The 11766-nt window shown below is 42.4% G+C and overlaps 1 protein-coding gene across 18 annotated transcripts in view; it reads right to left on the bottom strand.

Moving 5' to 3' along the window:
* Ncam1 (neural cell adhesion molecule 1) overlaps positions 1 to 11766 on the bottom strand; it is a 300416-nt gene that overhangs the window by 84603 nt on the left and 204047 nt on the right. The gene's annotated exons all lie outside the window — the stretch shown is intronic.

Raw genomic sequence — 11766 nt, forward strand, 5'->3', positions numbered from 1 at the left:
TCGGCTGAGTATTCTGTTTCTGCCCTGAGCTCATGCTGCAGTAGATCCAGACTCAGAAAATCCCATCTGGGGAGACACAGAGATGACAACATCATTTGATCCTGCTGTGTGCTAAGAAATGACCCAAATGGCACACAAAGAGTTTCCTGTGCAGTAGTGTTCTGTAAGTGATACTTATTATCATCTTAAAATAAGGCAAAGGAAAGCAAGTTAGCATCATTAGGCAGCTGCTAACAACACTGAGAGGGGCCAAGAGAGGCAGCATCAGGACCATGTGGATGGAAGGCAAATGAGGGCAATTAGCACATCTATTTTCCACACCCTCAGCTTGACCAACACTCAGACTCTGCAGGTTGGGTTTTCATCCCTTGACACACCATCATCTGGAAGGAGAATGAGTTTGGAGAGACAGAACAAGATAGACTATTCTTTTCCTAGGGCTCTTCCTCCCCTCAGGGAACAGCCCCAAAGTGGGATGTTTCTTCATGTGCCAAGCAATCCTGATGGACTTAAGATCAATGTAGGTATAAATCTGAGGACAGTAAACTGCGTTTTATCAAGTAACATCATTATGACCAAGGCTATAGGAGAAGCGAGGAACTAGAAAGAAATTGCTGCTTCCATTTATGTCTCTCCCTCACTGGGTTTCAGCCTTAGTAAATGACTCCAGAATGCATTCTGGATGCACCTAAGACTTACTTCAAGAAATATTTTTTGAAGATGAAATGACTATATGGCCTCATTTAAAGAATATTTAAAATCTGGAGGCTTTTTTTTTTTAAAGACAGTGCCTAAATCTAGTTCTGGTGGTTATCTGTCGATATGATTATATAACCTATATAGAATCAAAGAGGTTGAGCCAACCAAGCACCATCAGAATCCCTTTGCACTTCTCATGTCCAGATGTGAGCACAGCAGCCCTCTAAGCAATCTTATATAACCGTTCCTGTTTTTGACAAGGTCAGTGAAGGCCATCTGGTTTAAAACCTCCTTGTAAACTCTGCCTAAGGAAAACAGGGTCAGACCTCTGCACTTCCACTTCCACTTAAAGCAGATTCTCAGGTCTTAGTGTTTGTAGCTGCCATGCCGGGTAGCCTCAGTCCCACCAAATAATTGTTAAGACCTGAGTCAAGCTGGCTTAAGCAGCAGCAGTTTGGATCTGGGACTGACTGTGCTCAAGAAGGCCCCATAGGTTCCTCTCACACCAGTCATTCTCAGAACAGATCCCAAAGGCTTCCCTTTCTCCCTACTCAGCAGTGGGAATTTCCTCCAAGTGGGTTCTCCCAATCTTGGCTGTTGGAACTGATCTTTACGGTATTAATGAAGTGAAGAAACTGACAAGGACATCCCTGCAGGGGAATCAGCAATGCTATTCCTGATCAAGGATATTTTTATTCTTGTGTTGACACCACGAAGTAAAAGGAATCTGAAAGAGAATCTGCATCAGCAAGCAAGAGTTGAGCTCCAGGCTGGATGGATGCTTTGTGGACCTCATCCCTGGGTCCCAACATGGCCCCTGGAATCACTGATCTACTTTATAGATGGGGAAAACTGAGGCTTAACAGTTTAAATGGATTGTTTAGCATTACACAGTTAGTGAGGAGCTAAATTTGTTACATGTGCTCTGTTTCTGTGAGCCCCCTCCACCCCAACAGAAAGATGCCTCAGAGTGGTTGTTTTCTGCCGATTCTACTCTAAGCAAAAGGTCCTGATCCTGCAAAAGAAGGCAAGCTTCATGCTTGATGAGGCCACATCTGAACCAGGCATTTCCAGGTCACGCCCACTCTTCTCAGAGATCAGATGAGTCTACAGTGTGTACTCTGCTCAGGGCTAGGAGTCCAATATTAGGCTTTAGGAAGGAACATTCCAGAAAGCTCCATGTAAGTTTTAAATGTAAATTCTCATGCTAAGGAAATGGTCACCTCTAAAAGCTTACTTCCATCCTTCAGAAAAGAAAGGATGAATTTGGGGATAGGAGAAAGCCTGTGTGCTTCTCTTCTCCTTGTAGGCAAGGCTGACCTTCTGCAGGAAGCAGGATGAGACTGCTGTCCCTTGAAATGAGGGTTAGGTCCTACCGTTCTATCTTCCAAGTACCCATCCATACCCATGCCCAGCTGCCCAATGCCCATCAGAAGCAACAAGAAGAATGCAGAACATTTAGCATAGCATCTGCCATCCTCAGTGGTCCACATGGCATAGTGCTAGCTAAAAATGTGGCTGATGTACTTCTGTTGCCTGAAAATCCAAGGTCTTGTTCTGACATGCTGACCTCTGAGAAAGACAAAATCTTCAGCCCTCTGGTATCTCCTTCAAATGATCATCAAGACTGGGCACAAACTTTCTTCAACTCTAGAACATTACTTAATTGAATTCTTTCCTACCTTACTTCCTCTATTAACCAAGATGCCTCCCAAGGATATGCTGTCACAAAAGCCACATGCCTCTATACTTGAAGAGACAAAGTCTGAAAGCAAAAGAAATCTCAGCATTTTATGCTAAAGAGGCTCAGACATCTTCATGTCTCCAGTGATTTCTATGTGGTTTGTTGGAAACTCTTTCTAAAATCTTCTAGTGATTGTCTACGCTTTATCACAGCTCCCTGTGGGAAGGGAGAGAAGAAATTACCCGAGTGTTGACAGAATAGCCACACGATGACTGTCTGGCAATGCTCACTTATTAAGCAAAGCAGGCAGAGCAAGGGATGGCTAAATCACATACCTGCCTCTCCCTCAGCAGTGCTCTGCGGCATCCCACACAATAGGCCCCTGGAAGCCGCCAGCTCCACATCAGCATTGCCTTGCACAGTGGGTGAGCTGAGGCAAAGATAATTTTCCAGGCTGTTTGGCTATCAACAGACACCAAATTGCTTAGCTGAGCAGACATGATTTCCTTCAACCTGTTGCAAAATTCTTAAACAAACCCTGAAAATGGAAATGTCTTCTCATTTTACCTCCCAGCTAAGAAACAGTGGATTCCTTACTTAGGAATCAACACATTGGGGAGGAGGATAGGAACATTAACATATACCCTCATAGGAAACATGTTAAGCATATGGACATTCAGGTCTAAGCAGCCAGTCCTCCATAGCTACAACTGACCAACGGAACATACATCAGAAATATTTAGCGAAAAAGAAATCCTGCATTGTATTTGACAGGCAGACTTCTTGACTGTTAGCATTCCCTAAACAACGCAGAATCTCATCACCTTTGCATCGGATTAGGCAGCAAAAGTGATCTAGTGATGCTAAAGAGAACTGGAGGATGTGTGTCAATGTCATGCAGGTACCACAGTATTTTCTAAAAGTGTTGTGAGCATCCTAGGATACTGGTATGTGTAGGAGGTCCTCTTATCAATGTACTGTGGCTGAGAGGGTTACTATAATTTATAAATACATGATATAGTTTGTTCATGTTTTCCTGCCCAGTATCATTCTGGTAAATATTTATTAAGGAGCTCAAGGTGGAAGGGATGCCCTGGCTTGTAGCCTTTGCCATTTTCCTATGGTGTAAATATTCTGGCCACGAAATTTCATTCTACCAACATAATATAAAATGCAGCATTGTGAAGCCAATCAAGCATTGCTAGTCTACCATTGTCCTGACTGACATTCAAACACAGGCCCTGAGCTACAGAAACATGAAAGAACCATCCAGAATCTGCTTCTTATGGTGTGATTTGTAGCAGCTTGCAGAACTGGTGTAAATGAGAGAAAAGTCCCTGTATATTAAGGTCCACATCGAAGGTGATTTCACTGATGTCCTCCATGCAGTTTTTACTTCTAAAACTCTATCCTTAGCTTCCTGACTTCTCAGAAACCAGGTAAACATCTTCTGGGCAAAGGCCAGTTGGGGAGTGACATGCCCCCAAACAGGAAGGAATGGGTCTTCTTCGATTTTTCCCTGAGTTCTTTCTCTTGACCCCAGTAGGCAGGCTCACAGTGGGGGCGCTGCATCCCCAGAGTTCAGGCTGCCTACCAGAAGCGTGCAAAATAGCTGAGCAGTAAGCAGAGTGCGAACCAGCCTTCCTGTTCCTGTGACATCACTGTCCCATGGCTGTGAGGCAGGGCCAGGCAGATGTGTAAATTGCCATGTGCCTTCTAGCTACACTGCCTTGTTCATAAACATACGTTGAAACATCAAGTTGTTTCTGAGCCCCGCCCATGTGGCCTTTTGCTGCAGATGAACCACACTGTCCTAGGTAAGTCAACATACTGGCTCGCTACACACATCACTGCATGCCACATGCCAGTGTTTCTGTCCCAAGCTATTTCATCCTTGATCGTGTCTTCCTCCTGCACTTGCTTCCTTTTCCTTTCTTTTTATTCCTGACTCCTGCTAGCTTTCAGGTTAACTTATTGTCTCTCCTACGCTGACTTTTCTCTTCTAAAATGAAGGCACACTGAGAATGGGGTGAGGAAGAAAGAAGGAAATGTGTAACACCAGACCTTATTTGCATTTGTTTCATCTGTATGGTCTATCTCGTGTTCATTTCTTGGATTTTTAAATCCCACACAGTCTCTAAGGAACTTTTTTTTTTTTGAGAGCTCAACTACCCATTTATAAAGCTACTATTCTAAAATAGCACTCTTCCCACCCACTTCCCTCTAGTGAATTCTTCTTTCATTACTGCTGTAGGCATGCTTTTGAAGGGAGTGAAGGGAGAGTCCATGGGAGAATATGAAGGTATCAAGCAGGAGAGATAGAGATAAAAGAGAAAAGGCAGAAGCAGAGAGCACCATGGCCAGAGTTCCTTTCAAATGGGGTCTGCCCAGCATAGATCCACATTTCTCAGATCTTTATCATCTACTTATCATACTACACACTTTCCTCAGGAGTGCTCAGCTACAAACTCTAAGAAAAACCTCATGCTTCTTCTCCCTAGTGGCTTGAAACAATGGTTCTTGGACAAACTACATTTCCTGGTAGAATGTTATGGTACAAAATGATAGAAGGATGGCTGCGTCTTAGCATGTCATGTGAAGACAGAGGTTTGAAGAGTGGGTGTTCCTTAAGCCACCCCATGTGAGCAGGAACTTAAGCCAGGGTCCCTGAGTGACCATCATCAGTACTGCCTGCATCACAGCCAGAGATACGTTTAAATGTGCAATCTATGAGCTGAGTTCTTTCTCCTGAGTTCAGTGGTGTCTGTTGATAGCCAGAAAAGCATCCTAGGATATACTTGAGATTACCCTGTTATTTGGACAAAGACCTCCCAGCATACTGGCAGACAATGAAGTCTGTGAAAAAGTTTGGAGATTAGTTAGGACTACAAATGCCAACCTTCCAAAGCCACATTATCTTTTCTGTAAATTCAATGCAGCGAGTTACTTTCATGGCCCTCTGCATCTTAATCTTCATCAAGGACACAATCCTTATAAGAGCTTGGCAGAATAGTTTTTCTCAACAAGTTTTGAGGGAAATAATATATTTTGCTGTGGTACTATGAAAACATTTAGAAAGAATTTTCTAATAGCTGCTTTTAGGAATTTCTTAAACTAATTTTGCCCTCATATCAATGACCACAGGGGGAAAATCCCACATAAATTAGATATACAAAACAAACAAACAAACCAAAACCAAAACAACTCACCAAAAAACCAAAACAAAACAAAAAACCCAAAAAACAATAGGGGAGGTATGCAGATAGAACCTATCTTAAGATATAACAAAGGGAGATGACTAATCTTTGAAAAATTCCCTAACATGTCCCTTGAAGAACATGTGGTGTTTTGTGTTTCTACTTCTCAGACCAGTGGGTATTATCAGAGGTGGGATGGGTATGTGACCTCAGAGTTGACCAGATGTCCAAGAATCAGGCAGTGGTCAAATCAGTCATCCACATGCAATCTTTTGCAATGACTCAGTTAACTGTGGGTGAAACAACTTTGATGGGCTCTAGAAAACATTTTCTGACCTAGGGTCCACTTCCTTTCCTATATCGCCATCACAAGCAAAGCCAAACCTAATTTAGAACAACAGGAAGAACCTCACTGTCCAGCTTTGCTTTTAATGAAAATATTCTTGCTAATGTTGTTGGCTTTCCAGGGGCCATGTTTGCTATTGATCTGTGCATGCTTCAGATCAGCCCCCTTCTCAGCTTAGGTCTGTGACTTCACAGTTGACAGAGGGACCTGAAGAAAACGACTCTGATCTTTAAATCTTCAACTCTGTGTTTTTGCTATTGGAGCTGCTGCTGCTGAGACCCAGTTCCCCTGAAGCATATTGTATTTTATCGAAAACACCAGCATCTGATGGCTGTTTGACCAACCACCCACACTTGTGTCATCTTTACTCACTGCTTCCTCTTCTACCCACTCATTCACTCCGTTACTGCCTCCCATAGACTTAAATAGCATTCCATTGTCATTATTCTTGCCTCTTCCTCTTCTCCTTCTCGTCTTTATTTTTCTATATATGCATATTTTTATGCAGACATTAACATGTTGAGTTTATAAATATTGAAACATGAGTATGTGTGCAGATACGTGTGGAGTACAGCGGCTGATGTTTTTTACATAGCGGCATATGATATAAAAAATAAGCAAACAAAGATGTCTCATTTTTTGATCTGAAAGTGGAGTAAAGCTCAAGACTTCATCTTTTTTGGCATTATTACCTCAGCAGCAAAAGGTTTGCATATGGACAAGTTGTCTTGAAGGCAAAGTCTGACAAAGATGTAGAACCAAATAGATATGCACACGTGGTGTACGGAAATGCAACTCACTTCTTGTCCTAGTTGGGCCTATCATTACTCTGATGAAACAAAAGCTGCGAGGGAAGGGTTTGTTTGGCTCATACTTCCACAGCACTGTTCATTGTTGAAAGAAGTCAGGACAAGAACTCAAAGAAGGAAAAAACCTGGAGGCAAGGAATGACGAAGTGGCCATGAAGGGGCACTGCTTACTGCCTTGCTTCCCATAGCTTGCTCAGCCTGCGTTCTTATAGAACCCAGGACCACCACCCAGGGATGGAACAGGTCATAATGGATTGGGCCCTCACCCGTCAATTCCTAATTAAGAAAATGCCTTAGAGCTGGCCCTTATGGAGGCATCTTCTCAGCTGAGGTTCCCTCCTTCCAGATAACTCTAGCTTGTGTCAACTGGGCATAAAACTAGCCAGCACACCTCTGACTAAGAAATGGAGGCTGATGTGCACAATTCCTAAATATACGAGCTTTCTATAAGGTAAATAAATGGTGCATAAATCAATAATGTACATATGACCAGTAGGGCAAAAGCTGGGGTTGAGGTACATGATTTAAGCACTTTCCAAATTGTTACATAATGCCTTGCTCCCATTCTGCTCCCCAAAGCCTCAATTCAAACAGTACACACAGCAGCCATCTCTTTGGGCCAAAGGTTATAGTGAGGCTGTCATTCACAAATCAACACAGCTGGTAAACTCTATTAAGCTTCCATCAACTCCTCATGTTGCATTAGAGACCCGAGTCAACCTTTTGACAACAACTGTAAAATGTCTCCAGATGGTTAATACAGCACATCAAAGTTAGTATTCAAAGGCCCAGTCAGTGGAAGAAATACCAGTCTCCCACCAAAGCATGACATCACCCAGCAGTTTCATTGCCAAGAGACTTCAGGAGACTTTTATTTTGTAGGAACTGCAAGAAGGAAGCATTTTGGCCCTCAAACGTGTCAGCTTCACACATACATAACCTCTTGTATTCCCTGAGGGTGGCTATGGAGTTGTTGGCAGGCTTGGAGTGAGAGAAAATACAAGCACAGTACTCAGTGTGCTCCCAGCATGGTGTAGCTCACACAGAAACAGCTTCTGGCCGGGATACCCCAACATCCCTTCCCTATTGTATCTTTTCTCTTCAAGTCCCCTCACCATTTCTTTGTCTTTATGAAAATTTTAACAGCGCCTGTCTTCTCTAAGCTGCATGCAAATTATATGTATATCTAACATATATGCAAATTATTGTATATCTATATATAAAACTAAGCACTTTATACGTAAAAAAATGTTCACACTTCAGATACACAGAAAGTACTAAAATTCATTCCAGTAGTGAGTGGTTGACAGAGGCAGATAGGGACCACCCTGTGTACATGAAACTCCCATTCCAGGAGCCACAGCTGCATCTGTTGACATCATTTATTAAACAAATCACTGCTGCAGAATAAAAACAAAAAAAAAATCTTTTTTTTCCACCAAAGCCTCCCAGGTTTCTTTTGCATCATGCAAAAACACCTTTCCTCTCAATTCCCTTGAACTCACAGAACTGAGAAAAACTGGGACTACTTAGAAATCCCAGGTGTTTAATGGGGGGAATGGAGCCTTATCTCCAAGAGAACTGTCAGCATGTGCTACCCATCAGTCCTTGGACAGGAGGGGCTAAGGGCTGTGTCTCTACTGGATTTCTCCAGGGAGGCCAGATCCCCGCCAGGGTCTCAGTGCCTCTGGACTGTGAGCACATCTTCGGAAGGAAGGACACATTTACATGTATATACATATAGGCTTTCCCCTTCGAGTCTCCCAGATCAAATCTGGCCTTAATGACAATGCATTGTCTAGTTAAACCATTATTTCATTGTGCAGGGCCACACATTCACCCTACATACATAATGACAAAAGTAAGGGCTGTAGAGATTTTGTCTGTAAATGCCAGACATAAAAGAATAATTTGGGAAAGTGGAAACGGGCATGGAATTACTCCCAAACAACAAAAAAGCACAGAAAGATCTCTCTCTATTAACTGTTCAACCTACCATGGCCCGTAGCAACTCATTACCCAGGGCAGCTAGTATAGTGACCCTATCAGGTCATCAGTGACATCTGCACCTCCTTATTCTAGAGAGAAGGCACTGAAGAACACAGCTCTAAGAACACAAGCCTGCAGCTAGACAAGGATGAGCTTGGATGGAGGTAGCCTCCCTCACCCCCACAGCTTTTGTAACATGCCCTGCTGTTTCCATGAGCTGTGTGCTCCAGGTACCAGCTAACGTTGGTCATATATTTTCCCATCCCCAAAGCTAAATGTTCACAAGCTTGAAAAATGTATCTGGACAAATGGCTGCTATTAAAACAGTGGAGGCCAAGCATGCAGCCACTTCCCCGGCTGGCTTCCCATTCCAGCCCACTGTGCACGGGTAATTCGCCCCATCACACAGCCTCCTTCTTCGAGAGCTATTAGGGCTCAAGTCCAGTGAAGCAATTCAAATTAGACCCCAGGTATGTGGAGATTCTTAACGTATCTATAAATATTCAAATCAGGGCTGCATCTTGGCAGGATTTTTCTAATTAAAATTTCATTCAAATTAAATCAGCCACGTTTTGACAGACATGGGAGACAAAAAGCTTTCTGGTTTTCAGGAGCCCACCCCCAACAACCAATCAAAAACATGGCTAGTGCAGTTAGAGCAGACAAGGCTTCATTCCTCCATGGCGGTCAGGTGTGGAAAAGAAAGGGAGGTTCTCAGGCTCACACCACAGCAGCAACGTTATTACCGAAAATTCTGAAATTCCTGATGTAGATGCTGGAAGGGGCTACCTGTAGCATAGTTTTAAGATTTAAAAAATTTATCTCTGTGTACTTGTGTGTGCTTGTGCATATTTGCACACGTGAGTGTCAACACCTATGGAGGTGAGAAGAGGGAGTTTGCTCCTCTGAAGCAGGAATTAGAGGTGGTTGTGAGCTCCCTGATGGAGGCACTGGGAACTAAACTCTAATCCTCTTCAAAAGTAGCAAGTCCTCTTAACCACTGAGCCATCTCTCCAGCATTCCCCATTTCTTTTCCCGAATGCAGTATTTTTGATAAGTGGAACTTGACAACATCACGGGAAAACGACTCCACATCATCTGTAGTTCAGTTAGTGCCAGATTAAACCTTCAAAACACAGCTGCCATGCTCAAATTTGCAAATACAGATACAAATTGCCTTTTTATAACGTCAGACTTGTAAAAGGCAAACAAAATAGACAATGTAGCACTTAGAACATTTCCATCTAAGAAAAAAAAAAGCACTCCAAGATCCAAGACAAAATACCTACTTTTCATGGTAAAACAGCTTTATTCATTTCCACTTCCTTCACCAAATGCAATTTAAACTCCACATAATTTTTGCTATCAACTCCTCTCCCAAAGACTGTAAGAGCTGGAATGCCAGTCTGTCTCCAACATAATTAAACAAAATGTGCTATCTTCTAAAATCTGTGAATAAACAATGAAAGGAAAAAAAGACCCAGACAAAAGAACACACCAATATCCATCTGCAAACTGTAATGTCCTGACATTTAGCCAAGGAACACGTACAGAGTTTCTTGTGCTATGGAAGGTACTAACCCTAGAACACAGTAAGAATGAGGTTGTTGGAGCAGGGGCTCACTGGGAATAAAGATGAAGATATTTGCTTGGAGTTCAGAGAGATGAGATTCTTGTATCACATGAAATAAGGTGGCTTTGAGGCAGGGCCTGGCCTCTACCATCATTATTACATGAAGACAGCTTGGAAGAAGTACCAACTACCCAGTCTACCCAGAAGAAGATGAGACTAGAAACTTAGAGGAAACACGAACTACACTATGCTGCATGTGCACACAGCTTGATAGGACTACTGAGACACGCTATCATGAGCCAAGTGGCTTTCTTCCTGCACAGGTTTGGAATTCAGACTGTCAGAAACCAAAGTCTCGGCAGGAAGCACTATGCTTCCTTCCAAGGGGCCATGGAGAAATCAGATCTAGGCCTCTCCTGTCATTTCTGGTGGATCCCAGGTTTGATGGGTTGTGACATGCAGGTGTCTGTTTTTGTCTGTCTCCATATCCCATCTTTATATAAGGACACTGGTCATGGACTACCTTACTCCAGTATGAATTCATCTTAACTAATTATACTAACAATGCCCTATTAGCAAATAAAGTCACATTTGTAAGTGCAAGGGATTAGGGCTTCTCCATTTGCATTTTGGGAGGGCTCTACTCAACCCAACACAGGCAAAATAAAGGTGTAGGTTAGTTGGATCATGTATGACCAGAAAAGCCAACTCATTACTAAATGTAGAACAATCTCCAAGAGAGTAAGTTATTCTTTTTCATGATGTAGTCTTGGTTAGGTCCTTCCTCAGATTTTCATCTGGGAAATAATATGATGGAGGGTGAGGTGGACTTAATACACTTGAGTTCAAACTCAGGCTCTTCTACTTAATAGCCACATGCTTTGGGAAAAAACTGTCTTCTCTGAACGCGTTTTTTTCCTCTATGTGACAGAGACATCGGCCTTCCTTAACAGGTTTGCAGTGAGTATTATGTAGCAGGAAAACAAAACATATGCAACATGTGAAAGACATACAGAAGCACTCAGAATTCATGATGCCACCCTCCTGGTCCCGCTCCATCTCCCCTGGAACCCTGGACTTTCTAACGAGAGCATGGCATCTAGAATCAAGTCCCTGCATTTCAATTATACAACTGTGGTTTCTCTAAACACAAACACACTGCAACACCAGCATCAACCCAGATTACATAACTCTTGTTTACTGCATTAACAGTTCTGACAATGCAATTAGCTTTTAGTAGTGTTGGGTGGCAAGCTAAACAATTTTTTTTTTGTTTCCATACAAGAGAGCTCTGTCTGATTCATGACTTCTAATGTGTATTCCATGTAGCGTGGAAGAAAAATATCATCTTTTCAGCCTTAATTTTCTTAGTCTTTATATATATATTTATACATATATATGTATATATATGTAAAATACATATATATGTATATATATGTAAAATACATATATATGTATATATATGTAAA

This window comes from Psammomys obesus, unplaced genomic scaffold, assembly GCF_907164565.1.
Source record: "Psammomys obesus unplaced genomic scaffold, mPsaObe1.curated_primary_1811, whole genome shotgun sequence".
NCBI lineage: Eukaryota > Metazoa > Chordata > Mammalia > Rodentia > Muridae > Psammomys > Psammomys obesus.